Genomic DNA, 19176 nt, shown 5'->3' with positions numbered 1-19176 from the left:
TTCTGAAAAGTCCATTTGTGGAGATGGCCACCTGGACTCCCGTTAAGAAGACATGCTGTCAACCTCTAGATCCCTCACATGCCTGCACTTTTCGGCTTGCTGCTGCTGCAATCCACGCGTTTTAGATCTGCATAACTCCACCTCTTTTAGCACAGTACCCTCAACCCCCGGCTGTTCCCACCCGCCTCAACACCGTTGGAAGGGAGGAGAACCAATTAAGGCGGGGGGGGGGTGGAACGAGCAGCTGTCTACCCTTAGCAGGAGGGTTGCTGATTAATTACCTCTCCTGCTGCTGCTGCTGCTGCTGGCTGTCCAGCAGCAGACTGAAGGTGGCTGCTGCTGTGCGCAGGTATATAAAGGCTCAGAGCCTATTATGACACGCGCAGCCAGCGTTCCATTGCCACATTCCGTCTACTGCAGGCGGGATACCTGGATGGCTGAATGTCACTGAGAAGCTCACAGAGACCGCCATAAGCAACAGTTTAAAAGAATGCCACAGACTAATCAACCAAACTTTTTGGGTTGGTTTCTCTTTTATAGTCTGCAGGCATTAAATGAAAGAAGTCAGTGTTCCAGCAGAGGGAGACAACGTTTCAGAAAAGGCATTGTAGCAAACCAAAAAAGAAATTTTAAGCGCAGCAGAGTAACCAGCTCACATACCTGTTAGCTCAGGTGAGTTTAAAAGGCTGCTGTTGATAACAAGGGCATTTGCTAAATAGATGGTGTGTGTGCAACAATATACTGAAAGGTCAATTATATTGTGCAGCTTATCTCACCACCTGTAGTTATTTAGGTGAAAGCTCCAAAATGCTTGCCTAATATGTCTGTTTATCCAAAAGGAAGTAAAGAGGGAGAGCTAGATAGATAGCATTGCATTACATTACATGGCAATGCAATGCACAGTTGCTGAAGTTGAACCAAAATGAGCTTGTCATCTGGCTTCTGCAACTTTTAACATGAAAAATCCAATGAGGAGAAGAAAAGCAAAGCCAAAGAGTCCATCCCAAAATCCGACAAACAAGCCAAATGAACAAAAAGCATTGAATTCAATTCTTTCTGATTTTAGAAACTGCATTAAAGAAGGGGTGCACCGGTCCTGGAGATACTGCAATACCAGGTCAATGCGTGGAGTGGACAGAGCAAGCTCTTTTTCCATCTCCCTGTTCTAAAAATCCATTTAATATATGGTCCCCAGATAGGGGACGTATCAGATATTAAACTGATAAGAACAGATACTACACTTGATCTTAGCCAAAAGGCCGAGAAGCGATAACCAGAATTGGTTTCCGACTACGGTGCCACCCAAGGATTCTGAAAAGTCCATTTGTGGAGATGGCCACCTGGACTCCCGTTAAGAAGACATGCTGTCAACCTCTAGATCCCTCACATGCCTGCACTTTTCGGCTTGCTGCTGCTGCAATCCACGCGTTTTAGATCTGCATAACTCCACCTCTTTTAGCACAGTACCCTCAACCCCCTGATGTTCCCACCCGCCTCAACACCGTTGGAAGGGAGGAGAACCAATTAAGGCGGGGGGGGGGGGTGGAACGAGCAGCTGTCTACCCTTAGCAGGAGGGTTGCTGATTAATTACCTCTCCTGCTGCTGCTGCTGCTGCTGGCTGTCCAGCAGCAGACTGAAGGTGGCTGCTGCTGTGCGCAGGTATATAAAGGCTCAGAGCCTATTATGACACGCGCAACCAGCGTTCCATTGCCACATTCCGTCTACTGCAGGCGGGATACCTGGATGGCTGAATGTCACTGAGAAGCTCACAGAGACCGCCATAAGCAACAGTTTAAAAGAATGCCACAGACTAATCAACCAAACTTTTTGGGTTGGTTTCTCTTTTATAGTCTGCAGGCATTAAATGAAAGAAGTCAGTGTTCCAGCAGAGAGAGACAACGTTTCAGAAAAGGCATTGTAGCAAACCAAAAAAGAAATTTTAAGCGCAGCAGAGTAACCAGCTCACATACCTGTTAGCTCAGGTGAGTTTAAAAGGCTGCTGTTGATAACAAGGGCATTTGCTAAATAGATGGTGTGTGTGCAACAATATACTGAAAGGTCAATTATATTGTGCAGCTTATCTCACCACCTGTAGTTATTTAGGTGAAAGCTCCAAAATGCTTGCCTAATATGTCTGTTTATCCAAAAGGAAGTATAGAGGGAGAGCTAGATAGATAGCATTGCATTACATTACATGGCAATGCAATGCACAGTTGATGAAGTTGAACCAAAATGAGCTTGTCATCTGGCTTCTGCAACTTTTAACATGAAAAATCCAATGAGGAGAAGAAAAGCAAAGCCAAAGAGTCCATCCCAAAATCCGACAAACAAGCCAAATGAACAAAAAGCATTGAATTCAATTCTTTCTGATTTTAGAAACTGCATTAAAGAAGGGGTGCACCGGTCCTGGAGATACTGCAATACCAGGTCAATACGTGGAGTGGACAGAGCAAGCTCTTTTTCCATCTCCCTGTTCTAAAAATCCATTTAATATATGGTCCCCAGATAGGGGACGTATCAGATATTAAACTGATAAGAACAGATACTACACTTGATCTTAGCCAAAAGGCCGAGAAGCGATAACCAGAATTGGTTTCCGACTACGGTGCCACCCAAGGATTCTGAAAAGTCCATTTGTGGAGATGGCCACCTGGACTCCCGTTAAGAAGACATGCTGTCAACCTCTAGATCCCTCACATGCCTGCACTTTTCGGCTTGCTGCTGCTGCAATCCACGCGTTTTAGATCTGCATAACTCCACCTCTTTTAGCACAGTACCCTCAACCCCCGGCTGTTCCCACCCGCCTCAACACCGTTGGAAGGGAGGAGAACCAATTAAGGCGGGGGGGGGGGGTGGAACGAGCAGCTGTCCACCCTTAGCAGGAGGGTTGCTGATTAATTACCTCTCCTGCTATTGCTGATGCTGCTGGCTGTCCAGCAGCAGACTGAAGGTGGCTGCTGCTGTGCGCAGGTATATAAAGGCTCAGAGCCTATTATGACACGCGCAGCCAGCGTTCCATTGCCACATTCCGTCTACTGCAGGCGGGATACCTGGATGGCTGAATGTCACTGAGAAGCTCACAGAGACCGCCATAAGCAACAGTTTAAAAGAATGCCACAGACTAATCAACCAAACTTTTTGGGTTGGTTTCTCTTTTATAGTCTGCAGGCATTAAATGAAAGAAGTCAGTGTTCCAGCAGAGGGAGACAACGTTTCAGAAAAGGCATTGTAGCAAACCAAAAAAGAAATTTTAAGCGCAGCAGAGTAACCAGCTCACATACCTGTTAGCTCAGGTGAGTTTAAAAGGCTGCTGTTGATAACAAGGGCATTTGCTAAATAGATGGTGTGTGTGCAACAATATACTGAAAGGTCAATTATATTGTGCAGCTTATCTCACCACCTGTAGTTATTTAGGTGAAAGCTCCAAAATGCTTGCCTAATATGTCTGTTTATCCAAAAGGAAGTATAGAGGGAGAGCTAGATAGATAGCATTGCATTACATTACATGGCAATGCAATGCACAGTTGCTGAAGTTGAACCAAAATGAGCTTGTCATCTGGCTTCTGCAACTTTTAACATGAAAAATCCAATGAGGAGAAGAAAAGCAAAGCCAAAGAGTCCATCCCAAAATCCGACAAACAAGCCAAATGAACAAAAAGCATTGAATTCAATTCTTTCTGATTTTAGAAACTGCATTAAAGAAGGGGTGCACCGGTCCTGGAGATACTGCAATACAAGGTCAATGCGTGGAGTGGACAGAGCAAGCTCTTTTTCCATTTCCCTGTTCTAAAAATCCATTTAATATATGGTCCCCAGATAGGGGACGTATCAGATATTAAACTGATAAGAACAGATACTACACTTGATCTTAGCCAAAAGGCCGAGAAGCGATAACCAGAATTGGTTTCCGACTACGGTGCCACCCAAGGATTCTGAAAAGTCCATTTGTGGAGATGGCCACCTGGACTCCCGTTAAGAAGACATGCTGTCAACCTCTAGATCCGTCACATGCCTGCACTTTTCGGCTTGCTGCTGCTGCAATCCACGCGTTTTAGATCTGCATAACTCCACCTCTTTTAGCACAGTACCCTCAACCCCCGGCTGTTCCCACCCGCCTCAACACCGTTGGAAGGGAGGAGAACCAATTAAGGCGGGGGGGGGGGGTGGAACGAGCAGCTGTCTACCCTTAGCAGGAGGGTTGCTGATTAATTACCTCTCCTGCTGCTGCTGCTGCTGCTGGCTGTCCAGCAGCAGACTGAAGGTGGCTGCTGCTGTGCGCAGGTATATAAAGGCTCAGAGCCTATTATGACACGCGCAGCCAGCGTTCCATTGCCACATTCCGTCTACTGCAGGCGGGATACCTGGATGGCTGAATGTCACTGAGAAGCTCACAGAGACCGCCATAAGCAACAGTTTAAAAGAATGCCACAGACTAATCAACCAAACTTTTTGGGTTGGTTTCTCTTTTATAGTCTGCAGGCATTAAATGAAAGAAGTCAGTGTTCCAGCAGAGGGAGACAACGTTTCAGAAAAGGCATTGTAGCAAACCAAAAAAGAAATTTTAAGCGCAGCAGAGTAACCAGCTCACATACCTGTTAGCTCAGGTGAGTTTAAAAGGCTGCTGTTGATAACAAGGGCATTTGCTAAATAGATGGTGTGTGTGCAACAATATACTGAAAGGTCAATTATATTGTGCAGCTTATCTCACCACCTGTAGTTATTTAGGTGAAAGCTCCAAAATGCTTGCCTAATATGTCTGTTTATCCAAAAGGAAGTATAGAGGGAGAGCTAGATAGATAGCATTGCATTACATTACATGGCAATGCAATGCACAGTTGCTGAAGTTGAACCAAAATGAGCTTGTCATCTGGCTTCTGCAACTTTTAACATGAAAAATCCAATGAGGAGAAGAAAAGCAAAGCCAAAGAGTCCATCCCAAAATCCGACAAACAAGCCAAATGAACAAAAAGCATTGAATTCAATCCTTTCTGATTTTAGAAACTGCATTAAAGAAGGGGTGCACCGGTCCTGGAGATACTGCAATACCAGGTCAATGCGTGGAGTGGACAGAGCAAGCTCTTTTTCCATCTCCCTGTTCTAAAAATCCATTTAATATATGGTCCCCAGATAGGGGACGTATCAGATATTAAACTGATAAGAACAGATACTACACTTGATCTTAGCCAAAAGGCCGAGAAGCGATAACCAGAATTGGTTTCCGACTACGGTGCCACCCAAGGATTCTGAAAAGTCCATTTGTGGAGATGGCCACCTGGACTCCCGTTAAGAAGACATGCTGTCAACCTCTAGATCCCTCACATGCCTGCACTTTTCGGCTTGCTGCTGCTGCAATCCACGCGTTTTAGATCTGCATAACTCCACCTCTTTTAGCACAGTACCCTCAACCCCCGGCTGTTCCCACCCGCCTCAACACCGTTGGAAGGGAGGAGAACCAATTAAGGCGGGGGGGGGGGGTGGAACGAGCAGCTGTCTACCCTTAGCAGGAGGGTTGCTGATTAATTACCTCTCCTGCTGCTGCTGCTGCTGCTGGCTGTCCAGCAGCAGACTGAAGGTGGCTGCTGCTGTGCGCAGGTATATAAAGGCTCAGAGCCTATTATGACACGCGCAGCCAGCGTTCCATTGCCACATTCCGTCTACTGCAGGCGGGATACCTGGATGGCTGAATGTCACTGAGAAGCTCACAGAGACCGCCATAAGCAACAGTTTAAAAGAATGCCACAGACTAATCAACCAAACTTTTTGGGTTGGTTTCTCTTTTATAGTCTGCAGGCATTAAATGAAAGAAGTCAGTGTTCCAGCAGAGGGAGACAACGTTTCAGAAAAGGCATTGTAGCAAACCAAAAAAGAAATTTTAAGCGCAGCAGAGTAACCAGCTCACATACCTGTTAGCTCAGGTGAGTTTAAAAGGCTGCTGTTGATAACAAGGGCATTTGCTAAATAGATGGTGTGTGTGCAACAATATACTGAAAGGTCAATTATATTGTGCAGCTTATCTCACCACCTGTAGTTATTTAGGTGAAAGCTCCAAAATGCTTGCCTAATATGTCTGTTTATCCAAAAGGAAGTATAGAGGGAGAGCTAGATAGATAGCATTGCATTACATTACATGGCAATGCAATGCACAGTTGCTGAAGTTGAACCAAAATGAGCTTGTCATCTGGCTTCTGCAACTTTTAACATGAAAAATCCAATGAGGAGAAGAAAAGCAAAGCCAAAGAGTCCATCCCAAAATCCGACAAACAAGCCAAATGAACAAAAAGCATTGAATTCAATTCTTTCTGATTTTAGAAACTGCATTAAAGAAGGGGTGCACCGGTCCTGGAGATACTGCAATACCAGGTCAATGCGTGGAGTGGACAGAGCAAGCTCTTTTTCCATCTCCCTGTTCTAAAAATCCATTTAATATATGGTCCCCAGATAGGGGACGTATCAGATATTAAACTGATAAGAACAGATACTACACTTGATCTTAGCCAAAAGGCCGAGAAGCGATAACCAGAATTGGTTTCCGACTACGGTGCCACCCAAGGATTCTGAAAAGTCCATTTGTGGAGATGGCCACCTGGACTCCCGTTAAGAAGACATGCTGTCAACCTCTAGATCCCTCACATGCCTGCACTTTTCGGCTTGCTGCTGCTGCAATCCACGCGTTTTAGATCTGCATAACTCCACCTCTTTTAGCACAGTACCCTCAACCCCCGGCTGTTCCCACCCGCCTCAACACCGTTGGAAGGGAGGAGAACCAATTAAGGTGGGGGGGGGGGTGGAACGAGCAGCTGTCTACCCTTAGCAGGAGGGTTGCTGATTAATTACCTCTCCTGCTGCTGCTGCTGCTGCTGGCTGTCCAGCAGCAGACTGAAGGTGGCTGCTGCTGTGCGCAGGTATATAAAGGCTCAGAGCCTATTATGACACGCGCAGCCAGCGTTCCATTGCCACATTCCGTCTACTGCAGGCGGGATACCTGGATGGCTGAATGTCACTGAGAAGCTCACAGAGACCGCCATAAGCAACAGTTTAAAAGAATGCCACAGACTAATCAACCAAACTTTTTGGGTTGGTTTCTCTTTTATAGTCTGCAGGCATTAAATGAAAGAAGTCAGTGTTCCAGCAGAGGGAGACAACGTTTCAGAAAAGGCATTGTAGCAAACCAAAAAAGAAATTTTAAGCGCAGCAGAGTAACCAGCTCACATACCTGTTAGCTCAGGTGAGTTTAAAAGGCTGCTGTTGATAACAAGGGCATTTGCTAAATAGATGGTGTGTGTGCAACAATATACTGAAAGGTCAATTATATTGTGCAGCTTATCTCACCACCTGTAGTTATTTAGGTGAAAGCTCCAAAATGCTTGCCTAATATGTCTGTTTATCCAAAAGGAAGTATAGAGGGAGAGCTAGATAGATAGCATTGCATTACATTACATGGCAATGCAATGCACAGTTGCTGAAGTTGAACCAAAATGAGCTTGTCATCTGGCTTCTGCAACTTTTAACATGAAAAATCCAATGAGGAGAAGAAAAGCAAAGCCAAAGAGTCCATCCCAAAATCCGACAAACAAGCCAAATGAACAAAAAGCATTGAATTCAATTCTTTCTGATTTTAGAAACTGCATTAAAGAAGGGGTGCACCGGTCCTGGAGATACTGCAATACCAGGTCAATGCGTGGAGTGGACAGAGCAAGCTCTTTTTCCATCTCCCTGTTCTAAAAATCCATTTAATATATGGTCCCCAGATAGGGGACGTATCAGATATTAAACTGATAAGAACAGATACTACACTTGATCTTAGCCAAAAGGCCGAGAAGCGATAACCAGAATTGGTTTCCGACTACGGTGCCACCCAAGGATTCTGAAAAGTCCATTTGTGGAGATGGCCACCTGGACTCCCGTTAAGAAGACATGCTGTCAACCTCTAGATCCCTCACATGCCTGCACTTTTCGGCTTGCTGCTGCTGCAATCCACGCGTTTTAGATCTGCATAACTCCACCTCTTTTAGCACAGTACCCTCAACCCCCGGCTGTTCCCACCCGCCTCAACACCGTTGGAAGGGAGGAGAACCAATTAAGGCGGGGGGGGGGGGTGGAACGAGCAGCTGTCTACCCTTAGCAGGAGGGTTGCTGATTAATTACCTCTCCTGCTGCTGCTGCTGCTGGCTGTCCAGCAGCAGACTGAAGGTGGCTGCTGCTGTGCGCAGGTATATAAAGGCTCAGAGCCTATTATGACACGCGCAGCCAGCGTTCCATTGCCACATTCCGTCTACTGCAGGCGGGATACCTGGATGGCTGAATGTCACTGAGAAGCTCACAGAGACCGCCATAAGCAACAGTTTAAAAGAATGCCACAGACTAATCAACCAAACTTTTTGGGTTGGTTTCTCTTTTATAGTCTGCAGGCATTAAATGAAAGAAGTCAGTGTTCCAGCAGAGGGAGACAACGTTTCAGAAAAGGCATTGTAGCAAACCAAAAAAGAAATTTTAAGCGCAGCAGAGTAACCAGCTCACATACCTGTTAGCTCAGGTGAGTTTAAAAGGCTGCTGTTGATAACAAGGGCATTTGCTAAATAGATGGTGTGTGTGCAACAATATACTGAAAGGTCAATTATATTGTGCAGCTTATCTCACCAGCTGTAGTTATTTAGGTGAAAGCTCCAAAATGCTTGCCTAATATGTCTGTTTATCCAAAAGGAAGTATAGAGGGAGAGCTAGATAGATAGCATTGCATTACATTACATGGCAATGCAATGCACAGTTGCTGAAGTTGAACCAAAATGAGCTTGTCATCTGGCTTCTGCAACTTTTAACATGAAAAATCCAATGAGGAGAAGAAAAGCAAAGCCAAAGAGTCCATCCCAAAATCCGACAAACAAGCCAAATGAACAAAAAGCATTGAATTCAATTCTTTCTGATTTTAGAAACTGCATTAAAGAAGGGGTGCACCGGTCCTGGAGATACTGCAATACCAGGTCAATGCGTGGAGTGGACAGAGCAAGCTCTTTTTCCATCTCCCTGTTCTAAAAATCCATTTAATATATGGTCCCCAGATAGGGGACGTATCAGATATTAAACTGATAAGAACAGATACTACACTTGATCTTAGCCAAAAGGCCGAGAAGCGATAACCAGAATTGGTTTCCGACTACGGTGCCACCCAAGGATTCTGAAAAGTCCATTTGTGGAGATGGCCACCTGGACTCCCGTTAAGAAGACATGCTGTCAACCTCTAGATCCCTCACATGCCTGCACTTTTCGGCTTGCTGCTGCTGCAATCCACGCGTTTTAGATCTGCATAACTCCACCTCTTTTAGCACAGTACCCTCAACCCCCGGCTGTTCCCACCCGCCTCAACACCGTTGGAAGGGAGGAGAACCAATTAAGGCGGGGGGGGGGGGGGTGGAACGAGCAGCTGTCTACCCTTAGCAGGAGGGTTGCTGATTAATTACCTCTCCTGCTGCTGCTGCTGCTGCTGGCTGTCCAGCAGCAGACTGAAGGTGGCTGCTGCTGTGCGCAGGTATATAAAGGCTCAGAGCCTATTATGACACGCGCAGCCAGCGTTCCATTGCCACATTCCGTCTACTGCAGGCGGGATACCTGGATGGCTGAATGTCACTGAGAAGCTCACAGAGACCGCCATAAGCAACAGTTTAAAAGAATGCCACAGACTAATCAACCAAACTTTTTGGGTTGGTTTCTCTTTTATAGTCTGCAGGCATTAAATGAAAGAAGTCAGTGTTCCAGCAGAGGGAGACAACGTTTCAGAAAAGGCATTGTAGCAAACCAAAAAAGAAATTTTAAGCGCAGCAGAGTAACCAGCTCACATACCTGTTAGCTCAGGTGAGTTTAAAAGGCTGCTGTTGATAACAAGGGCATTTGCTAAATAGATGGTGTGTGTGCAACAATATACTGAAAGGTCAATTATATTGTGCAGCTTATCTCACCACCTGTAGTTATTTAGGTGAAAGCTCCAAAATGCTTGCCTAATATGTCTGTTTATCCAAAAGGAAGTATAGAGGGAGAGCTAGATAGATAGCATTGCATTACATTACATGGCAATGCAATGCACAGTTGCTGAAGTTGAACCAAAATGAGCTTGTCATCTGGCTTCTGCAACTTTTAACATGAAAAATCCAATGAGGAGAAGAAAAGCAAAGCCAAAGAGTCCATCCCAAAATCCGACAAACAAGCCAAATGAACAAAAAGCATTGAATTCAATTCTTTCTGATTTTAGAAACTGCATTAAAGAAGGGGTGCACCGGTCCTGGAGATACTGCAATACCAGGTCAATGCGTGGAGTGGACAGAGCAAGCTCTTTTTCCATCTCCCTGTTCTAAAAATCCATTTAATATATGGTCCCCAGATAGGGGACGTATCAGATATTAAACTGATAAGAACAGATACTACACTTGATCTTAGCCAAAAGGCCGAGAAGCGATAACCAGAATTGGTTTCCGACTACGGTGCCACCCAAGGATTCTGAAAAGTCCATTTGTGGAGATGGCCACCTGGACTCCCGTTAAGAAGACATGCTGTCAACCTCTAGATCCCTCACATGCCTGCACTTTTCGGCTTGCTGCTGCTGCAATCCACGCGTTTTAGATCTGCATAACTCCACCTCTTTTAGCACAGTACCCTCAACCCCCGGCTGTTCCCACCCGCCTCAACACCGTTGGAAGGGAGGAGAACCAATTAAGGCGGGGGGGGGTGGAACGAGCAGCTGTCTACCCTTAACAGGAGGGTTGCTGATTAATTACCTCTCCTGCTGCTGCTGCTGCTGCTGGCTGTCCAGCAGCAGACTGAAGGTGGCTGCTGCTGTGCGCAGGTATATAAAGGCTCAGAGCCTATTATGACACGCGCAGCCAGCGTTCCATTGCCACATTCCGTCTACTGCAAGCGGGATACCTGGATGGCTGAATGTCACTGAGAAGCTCACAGAGACCGCCATAAGCAACAGTTTAAAAGAATGCCACAGACTAATCAACCAAACTTTTTGGGTTGGTTTCTCTTTTATAGTCTGCAGGCATTAAATGAAAGAAGTCAGTGTTCCAGCAGAGGGAGACAACGTTTCAGAAAAGGCATTGTAGCAAACCAAAAAAGAAATTTTAAGCGCAGCAGAGGAACCAGCTCACATACCTGTTAGCTCAGGTGAGTTTAAAAGGCTGCTGTTGATAACAAGGGCATTTGCTAAATAGATGGTGTGTGTGCAACAATATACTGAAAGGTCAATTATATTGTGCAGCTTATCTCACCACCTGTAGTTATTTAGGTGAAAGCTCCAAAATGCTTGCCTAATATGTCTGTTTATCCAAAAGGAAGTATAGAGGGAGAGCTAGATAGATAGCATTGCATTACATTACATGGCAATGCAATGCACAGTTGCTGAAGTTGAACCAAAATGAGCTTGTCATCTGGCTTCTGCAACTTTTAACATGAAAAATCCAATGAGGAGAAGAAAAGCAAAGCCAAAGAGTCCATCCCAAAATCCGACAAACAAGCCAAATGAACAAAAAGCATTGAATTCAATTCTTTCTGATTTTAGAAACTGCATTAAAGAAGGGGTGCACCGGTCCTGGAGATACTGCAATACCAGGTCAATGCGTGGAGTGGACAGAGCAAGCTCTTTTTCCATCTCCCTGTTCTAAAAATCCATTTAATATATGGTCCCCAGATAGGGGACGTATCAGATATTAAACTGATAAGAACAGATACTACACTTGATCTTAGCCAAAAGGCCGAGAAGCGATAACCAGAATTGGTTTCCGACTACGGTGCCACCCAAGGATTCTGAAAAGTCCATTTGTGGAGATGGCCACCTGGACTCCCGTTAAGAAGACATGCTGTCAACCTCTAGATCCCTCACATGCCTGCACTTTTCGGCTTGCTGCTGCTGCAATCCACGCGTTTTAGATCTGCATAACTCCACCTCTTTTAGCACAGTACCCTCAACCCCCGGCTGTTCCCACCCGCCTCAACACCGTTGGAAGGGAGGAGAACCAATTAAGGCGGGGGGGGGGGTGGAACGAGCAGCTGTCTACCCTTAGCAGGAGGGTTGCTGATTAATTACCTCTCCTGCTGCTGCTGCTGCTGCTGGCTGTCCAGCAGCAGACTGAAGGTGGCTGCTGCTGTGCGCAGGTATATAAAGGCTCAGAGCCTATTATGACACGCGCAGCCAGCGTTCCATTGCCACATTCCGTCTACTGCAGGCGGGATACCTGGATGGCTGAATGTCACTGAGAAGCTCACAGAGACCGCCATAAGCAACAGTTTAAAAGAATGCCACAGACTAATCAACCAAACTTTTTGGGTTGGTTTCTCTTTTATAGTCTGCAGGCATTAAATGAAAGAAGTCAGTGTTCCAGCAGAGGGAGACAACGTTTCAGAAAAGGCATTGTAGCAAACCAAAAAAGAAATTTTAAGCGCAGCAGAGGAACCAGCTCACATACCTGTTAGCTCAGGTGAGTTTAAAAGGCTGCTGTTGATAACAAGGGCATTTGCTAAATAGATGGTGTGTGTGCAACAATATACTGAAAGGTCAATTATATTGTGCAGCTTATCTCACCACCTGTAGTTATTTAGGTGAAAGCTCCAAAATGCTTGCCTAATATGTCTGTTTATCCAAAAGGAAGTATAGAGGGAGAGCTAGATAGATAGCATTGCATTACATTACATGGCAATGCAATGCACAGTTGCTGAAGTTGAACCAAAATGAGCTTGTCATCTGGCTTCTGCAACTTTTAACATGAAAAATCCAATGAGGAGAAGAAAAGCAAAGCCAAAGAGTCCATCCCAAAATCCGACAAACAAGCCAAATGAACAAAAAGCATTGAATTCAATTCTTTCTGATTTTAGAAACTGCATTAAAGAAGGGGTGCACCGGTCCTGGAGATACTGCAATACCAGGTCAATGCGTGGAGTGGACAGAGCAAGCTCTTTTTCCATCTCCCTGTTCTAAAAATCCATTTAATATATGGTCCCCAGATAGGGGACGTATCAGATATTAAACTGATAAGAACAGATACTACACTTGATCTTAGCCAAAAGGCCGAGAAGCGATAACCAGAATTGGTTTCCGACTACGGTGCCACCCAAGGATTCTGAAAAGTCCATTTGTGGAGATGGCCACCTGGACTCCCGTTAAGAAGACATGCTGTCAACCTCTAGATCCCTCACATGCCTGCACTTTTCGGCTTGCTGCTGCTGCAATCCACGCGTTTTAGATCTGCATAACTCCACCTCTTTTAGCACAGTACCCTCAACCCCCGGCTGTTCCCACCCGCCTCAACACCGTTGGAAGGGAGGAGAACCAATTAAGGCGGGGGGGGGGTGGAACGAGCAGCTGTCTACCCTTAGCAGGAGGGTTGCTGATTAATTACCTCTCCTGCTGCTGCTGCTGCTGCTGGCTGTCCAGCAGCAGACTGAAGGTGGCTGCTGCTGTGCGCAGGTATATAAAGGCTCAGAGCCTATTATGACACGCGCAGCCAGCGTTCCATTGCCACATTCCGTCTACTGCAGGCGGGATACCTGGATGGCTGAATGTCACTGAGAAGCTCACAGAGACCGCCATAAGCAACAGTTTAAAAGAATGCCACAGACTAATCAACCAAACTTTTTGGGTTGGTTTCTCTTTTATAGTCTGCAGGCATTAAATGAAAGAAGTCAGTGTTCCAGCAGAGGGAGACAACGTTTCAGAAAAGGCATTGTAGCAAACCAAAAAAGAAATTTTAAGCGCAGCAGAGTAACCAGCTCACATACCTGTTAGCTCAGGTGAGTTTAAAAGGCTGCTGTTGATAACAAGGGCATTTGCTAAATAGATGGTGTGTGTGCAACAATATACTGAAAGGTCAATTATATTGTGCAGCTTATCTCACCACCTGTAGTTATTTAGGTGAAAGCTCCAAAATGCTTGCCTAATATGTCTGTTTATCCAAAAGGAAGTATAAAGGGAGAGCTAGATAGATAGCATTGCATTACATTACATGGCAATGCAATGCACAGTTGCTGAAGTTGAACCAAAATGAGCTTGTCATCTGGCTTCTGCAACTTTTAACATGAAAAATCCAATGAGGAGAAGAAAAGCAAAGCCAAAGAGTCCATCCCAAAATCCGACAAACAAGCCAAATGAACAAAAAGCATTGAATTCAATTCTTTCTGATTTTAGAAACTGCATTAAAGAAGGGGTGCACCGGTCCTGGAGATACTGCAATACCAGGTCAATGCGTGGAGTGGACAGAGCAAGCTCTTTTTCCATCTCCCTGTTCTAAAAATCCATTTAATATATGGTCCCCAGATAGGGGACGTATCAGATATTAAACTGATAAGAACAGATACTACACTTGATCTTAGCCAAAAGGCCGAGAAGCGATAACCAGAATTGGTTTCCGACTACGGTGCCACCCAAGGATTCTGAAAAGTCCATTTGTGGAGATGGCCACCTGGACTCCCGTTAAGAAGACATGCTGTCAACCTCTAGATCCCTCACATGCCTGCACTTTTCGGCTTGCTGCTGCTGCAATCCACGCGTTTTAGATCTGCATAACTCCACCTCTTTTAGCACAGTACCCTCAACCCCCGGCTGTTCCCACCCGCCTCAACACCGTTGGAAGGGAGGAGAACCAATTAAGGCGGGGGGGGGGGTGGAACGAGCAGCTGTCTACCCTTAGCAGGAGGGTTGCTGATTAATTACCTCTCCTGCTGCTGCTGCTGCTGCTGGCTGTCCAGCAGCAGACTGAAGGTGGCTGCTGCTGTGCGCAGGTATATAAAGGCTCAGAGCCTATTATGACACGCGCAGCCAGCGTTCCATTGCCACATTCCGTCTACTGCAGGCGGGATACCTGGATGGCTGAATGTCACTGAGAAGCTCACAGAGACCGCCATAAGCAACAGTTTAAAAGAATGCCACAGACTAATCAACCAAACTTTTTGGGTTGGTTTCTCTTTTATAGTCTGCAGGCATTAAATGAAAGAAGTCAGTGTTCCAGCAGAGGGAGACAACGTTTCAGAAAAGGCATTGTAGCAAACCAAAAAAGAAATTTTAAGCGCAGCAGAGTAACCAGCTCACATACCTGTTAGCTCAGGTGAGTTTAAAAGGCTGCTGTTGATAACAAGGGCATTTGCTAAATAGATGGTGTGTGTGCAACAATATACTGAAAGGTCAATTATATTGTGCAGCTTATCTCACCACCTGTAGTTATTTAGGTGAAAGCTCCAAAATGCTTGCCTAATATGTCTGTTTATCCAAAAGGAAGTATAGAGGGAGAGCTAGATAGATAGCATTGCATTACATTACATGGCAATGCAATGCACAGTTGCTGAAGTTGAACCAAAATGAGCTTGTCATCTGGCTTCTGCAACTTTTAACATGAAAAATCCAATGAGGAGAAGAAAAGCAAAGCCAAAGAGTCCATCCCAAAATCCGACAAACAAGCCAAATGAACAAAAAGCATTGAATTCAATTCTTTCTGATTTTAGAAACTGCATTAAAGAAGGGGTGCACCGGTCCTGGAGATACTGCAATACCAGGTCAATGCGTGGAGTGGACAGAGCAAGCTCTTTTTCCATCTCCCTGTTCTAAAAATCCATTTAATATATGGTCCCCAGATAGGGGACGTATCAGATATTAAACTGATAAGAACAGATACTGCACTTGATCTTAGCCAAAAGGCCGAGAAGCGATAACCAGAATTGGTTTCCGACTACGGTGCCACCCAAGGATTCTGAAAAGTCCATTTGTGGAGATGGCCACCTGGACTCCCGTTAAGAAGACATGCTGTCAACCTCTAGATCCCTCACATGCCTGCACTTTTCGGCTTGCTGCTGCTGCAATCCACGCGTTTTAGATCTGCATAACTCCACCTCTTTTAGCACAGTACCCTCAACCCCCGGCTGTTCCCACCCGCCTCAACACCGTTGGAAGGGAGGAGAACCAATTAAGGCGGGGGGGGGGGTGGAACGAGCAGCTGTCTACCCTTAGCAGGAGGGTTGCTGATTAATTACCTCTCCTGCTGCTGCTGCTGCTGCTGGCTGTCCAGCAGCAGACTGAAGGTGGCTGCTGCTGTGCGCAGGTATATAAAGGCTCAGAGCCTATTATGACACGCGCAGCCAGCGTTCCATTGCCACATTCCGTCTACTGCAGGCGGGATACCTGGATGGCTGAATGTCACTGAGAAGCTCACAGAGACCGCCATAAGCAACAGTTTAAAAGAATGCCACAGACTAATCAACCAAACTTTTTGGGTTGGTTTCTCTTTTATAGTCTGCAGGCATTAAATGAAAGAAGTCAGTGTTCCAGCAGAGGGAGACAACGTTTCAGAAAAGGCATTGTAGCAAACCAAAAAAGAAATTTTAAGCGCAGCAGAGTAACCAGCTCACATACCTGTTAGCTCAGGTGAGTTTAAAAGGCTGCTGTTGATAACAAGGGCATTTGCTAAATAGATGGTGTGTGTGCAACAATATACTGAAAGGTCAATTATATTGTGCAGCTTATCTCACCACCTGTAGTTATTTAGGTGAAAGCTCCAAAATGCTTGCCTAATATGTCTGTTTATCCAAAAGGAAGTATAGAGGGAGAGCTAGATAGATAGCATTGCATTACATTACATGGCAATGCAATGCACAGTTGCTGAAGTTGAACCAAAATGAGCTTGTCATCTGGCTTCTGCAACTTTTAACATGAAAAATCCAATGAGGAGAAGAAAAGCAAAGCCAAAGAGTCCATCCCAAAATCCGACAAACAAGCCAAATGAACAAAAAGCATTGAATTCAATTCTTTCTGATTTTAGAAACTGCATTAAAGAAGGGGTGCACCGGTCCTGGAGATACTGCAATACCAGGTCAATGCATGGAGTGGACAGAGCAAGCTCTTTTTCCATCTCCCTGTTCTAAAAATCCATTTAATATATGGTCCCCAGATAGGGGACGTATCAGATATTAAACTGATAAGAACAGATACTACACTTGATCTTAGCCAAAAGGCCGAGAAGCGATAACCAGAATTGGTTTCCGACTACGGTGCCACCCAAGGATTCTGAAAAGTCCATTTGTGGAGATGGCCACCTGGACTCCCATTAAGAAGACATGCTGTCAACCTCTAGATCCCTCACATGCCTGCACTTTTCGGCTTGCTGCTGCTGCAATCCACGCGTTTTAGATCTGCATAACTCCACCTCTTTTAGCACAGTACCCTCAACCCCCGGCTGTTCCCACCCGCCTCAACACCGTTGGAAGGGAGGAGAACCAATTAAGGCGGGGGGGGGTGGGTGGAACGAGCAGCTGTCTACCCTTAGCAGGAGGGTTGCTGATTAATTACCTCTCCTGCTGCTGCTGCTGCTGGCTGTCCAGCAGCAGACTGAAGGTGGCTGCTGCTGTGCGCAGGTATATAAAGGCTCAGAGCCTATTATGACACGCGCAGCCAGCGTTCCATTGCCACATTCCGTCTACTGCAGGCGGGATACCTGGATGGCTGAATGTCACTGAGAAGCTCACAGAGACCGCCATAAGCAACAGTTTAAAAGAATGCCACAGACTAATCAACCAAACTTTTTGGGTTGGTTTCTCTTTTATAGTCTGCAGGCATTAAATGAAAGAAGTCAGTGTTCCAGCAGAGGGAGACAACGTTTCAGAAAAGGCATTGTAGCAAACCAAAAAAGAAATTTTAAGCGCAGCAGAGTAACCAGCTCACATACCTGTTAGCTCAGGTGAGTTTAAAAGGCTGCTGTTGATAACAAGGGCATTTGCTAAATAGATGGTGTGTGTGCAACAATATACTGAAAGGTCAATTATATTGTGCAGCTTATCTCACCACCTGTAGTTATTTAGGTGAAAGCTCCAAAATGCTTGCCTAATATATCTGTTTATCCAAAAGGAAGTATAGAGGGAGAGCTAGATAGATAGCATTGCATTACATTACATGGCAATGCAATGCACAGTTGCTGAAGTTGAACCAAAATGAGCTTGTCATCTGGCTTCTGCAACTTTTAACATGAAAAATCCAATGAGGAGAAGAAAAGCAAAGCCAAAGAGTCCATCCCAAAATCCGACAAACAAGCCAAATGAACAAAAAGCATTGAATTCAATTCTTTCTGATTTTAGAAACTGCATTAAAGAAGGGGTGCACCAGTCCTGGAGATACTGCAATACCAGGTCAATGCGTGGAGTGGACAGAGCAAGCTCTTTTTCCATCTCCCTGTTCTAAAAATCCATTTAATATATGGTCCCCAGATAGGGGACGTATCAGATATTAAACTGATAAGAACAGATACTACACTTGATCTTAGCCAAAAGGCCGAGAAGCGATAACCAGAATTGGTTTCCGACTACGGTGCCACCCAAGGATTCTGAAAAGTCCATTTGTGGAGATGGCCACCTGGACTCCCATTAAGAAGACATGCTGTCAACCTCTAGATCCCTCACATGCCTGCACTTTTCGGCTTGCTGCTGCTGCAATCCACGCGTTTTAGATCTGCATAACTCCACCTCTTTTAGCACAGTACCCTCAACCCCCGGCTGTTCCCACCCGCCTCAACACCGTTGGAAGGGAGGAGAACCAATTAAGGCGGGGGGGGGGGTGGGTGGAACGAGCAGCTGTCTACCCTTAGCAGGAGGGTTGCTGATTAATTACCTCTCCTGCTGCTGCTGCTGCTGGCTGTCCAGCAGCAGACTGAAGGTGGCTGCTGCTGTGCGCAGGTATATAAAGGCTCAGAGCCTATTATGACACGCGCAGCCAGCGTTCCATTGCCACATTCCGTCTACTGCAGGCGGGATACCTGGATGGCTGAATGTCACTGAGAAGCTCACAGAGACCGCCATAAGCAACAGTTTAAAAGAATGCCACAGACTAATCAACCAAACTTTTTGGGTTGGTTTCTCTTTTATAGTCTGCAGGCATTAAATGAAAGAAGTCAGTGTTCCAGCAGAGGGAGACAACGTTTCAGAAAAGGCATTGTAGCAAACCAAAAAAGAAATTTTAAGCGCAGCAGAGTAACCAGCTCACATACCTGTTAGCTCAGGTGAGTTTAAAAGGCTGCTGTTGATAACAAGGGCATTTGCTAAATAGATGGTGTGTGTGCAACAATATACTGAAAGGTCAATTATATTGTGCAGCTTATCTCACCACCTGTAGTTATTTAGGTGAAAGCTCCAAAATGCTTGCCTAATATATCTGTTTATCC

At 45.5% G+C, this 19176-nt stretch overlaps 14 non-coding genes across 14 annotated transcripts; all 14 read right to left on the bottom strand.

Annotated features, from left to right (window-relative positions):
- Positions 1 to 1080: 1080 nt before the first annotated feature.
- On the bottom strand, positions 1081 to 1271 carry LOC141181283 (U2 spliceosomal RNA). Its single transcript, XR_012256875.1, has one exon. It is a non-coding gene; the product is annotated as a U2 spliceosomal RNA (small nuclear RNA).
- Positions 1272 to 2391: 1120 nt separating this feature from the next.
- LOC141181566 (U2 spliceosomal RNA) lies at positions 2392 to 2582 on the bottom strand. Its single transcript, XR_012257130.1, has one exon. It is a non-coding gene; the product is annotated as a U2 spliceosomal RNA (small nuclear RNA).
- Positions 2583 to 3702: 1120 nt separating this feature from the next.
- On the bottom strand, positions 3703 to 3893 carry LOC141181858 (U2 spliceosomal RNA). Its single transcript, XR_012257396.1, has one exon. It is a non-coding gene; the product is annotated as a U2 spliceosomal RNA (small nuclear RNA).
- A 1120-nt stretch (positions 3894 to 5013) lies between these two features.
- On the bottom strand, positions 5014 to 5204 carry LOC141181282 (U2 spliceosomal RNA). The gene has a single exon (XR_012256874.1). It is a non-coding gene; the product is annotated as a U2 spliceosomal RNA (small nuclear RNA).
- A 1120-nt stretch (positions 5205 to 6324) lies between these two features.
- LOC141181281 (U2 spliceosomal RNA) lies at positions 6325 to 6515 on the bottom strand. The gene has a single exon (XR_012256873.1). It is a non-coding gene; the product is annotated as a U2 spliceosomal RNA (small nuclear RNA).
- Positions 6516 to 7634: 1119 nt separating this feature from the next.
- Positions 7635 to 7825, bottom strand: LOC141181280 (U2 spliceosomal RNA). Its single transcript, XR_012256872.1, has one exon. It is a non-coding gene; the product is annotated as a U2 spliceosomal RNA (small nuclear RNA).
- A 1117-nt stretch (positions 7826 to 8942) lies between these two features.
- LOC141181279 (U2 spliceosomal RNA) lies at positions 8943 to 9133 on the bottom strand. Its single transcript, XR_012256871.1, has one exon. It is a non-coding gene; the product is annotated as a U2 spliceosomal RNA (small nuclear RNA).
- A 1122-nt stretch (positions 9134 to 10255) lies between these two features.
- Positions 10256 to 10446, bottom strand: LOC141181278 (U2 spliceosomal RNA). The gene has a single exon (XR_012256870.1). It is a non-coding gene; the product is annotated as a U2 spliceosomal RNA (small nuclear RNA).
- A 1117-nt stretch (positions 10447 to 11563) lies between these two features.
- LOC141181277 (U2 spliceosomal RNA) lies at positions 11564 to 11754 on the bottom strand. The gene has a single exon (XR_012256869.1). It is a non-coding gene; the product is annotated as a U2 spliceosomal RNA (small nuclear RNA).
- A 1119-nt stretch (positions 11755 to 12873) lies between these two features.
- LOC141181274 (U2 spliceosomal RNA) lies at positions 12874 to 13064 on the bottom strand. The gene has a single exon (XR_012256867.1). It is a non-coding gene; the product is annotated as a U2 spliceosomal RNA (small nuclear RNA).
- Positions 13065 to 14182: 1118 nt separating this feature from the next.
- LOC141181273 (U2 spliceosomal RNA) lies at positions 14183 to 14373 on the bottom strand. Its single transcript, XR_012256866.1, has one exon. It is a non-coding gene; the product is annotated as a U2 spliceosomal RNA (small nuclear RNA).
- Positions 14374 to 15492: 1119 nt separating this feature from the next.
- On the bottom strand, positions 15493 to 15683 carry LOC141181695 (U2 spliceosomal RNA). Its single transcript, XR_012257248.1, has one exon. It is a non-coding gene; the product is annotated as a U2 spliceosomal RNA (small nuclear RNA).
- A 1119-nt stretch (positions 15684 to 16802) lies between these two features.
- Positions 16803 to 16993, bottom strand: LOC141181467 (U2 spliceosomal RNA). Its single transcript, XR_012257041.1, has one exon. It is a non-coding gene; the product is annotated as a U2 spliceosomal RNA (small nuclear RNA).
- A 1118-nt stretch (positions 16994 to 18111) lies between these two features.
- LOC141181529 (U2 spliceosomal RNA) lies at positions 18112 to 18302 on the bottom strand. Its single transcript, XR_012257097.1, has one exon. It is a non-coding gene; the product is annotated as a U2 spliceosomal RNA (small nuclear RNA).
- Positions 18303 to 19176: the final 874 nt, after the last annotated feature.

Source organism: Phyllobates terribilis, unplaced genomic scaffold (assembly GCF_046119375.1).
Source record: "Phyllobates terribilis strain yellow unplaced genomic scaffold, ASM4611937v1 Scaffold_34__1_contigs__length_13252353, whole genome shotgun sequence".
Lineage (NCBI taxonomy): Eukaryota > Metazoa > Chordata > Amphibia > Anura > Dendrobatidae > Phyllobates > Phyllobates terribilis.
Note: the sequence above shows the minus strand (reverse complement) of the source record. Positions and strands in the feature narration are given on the sequence as shown.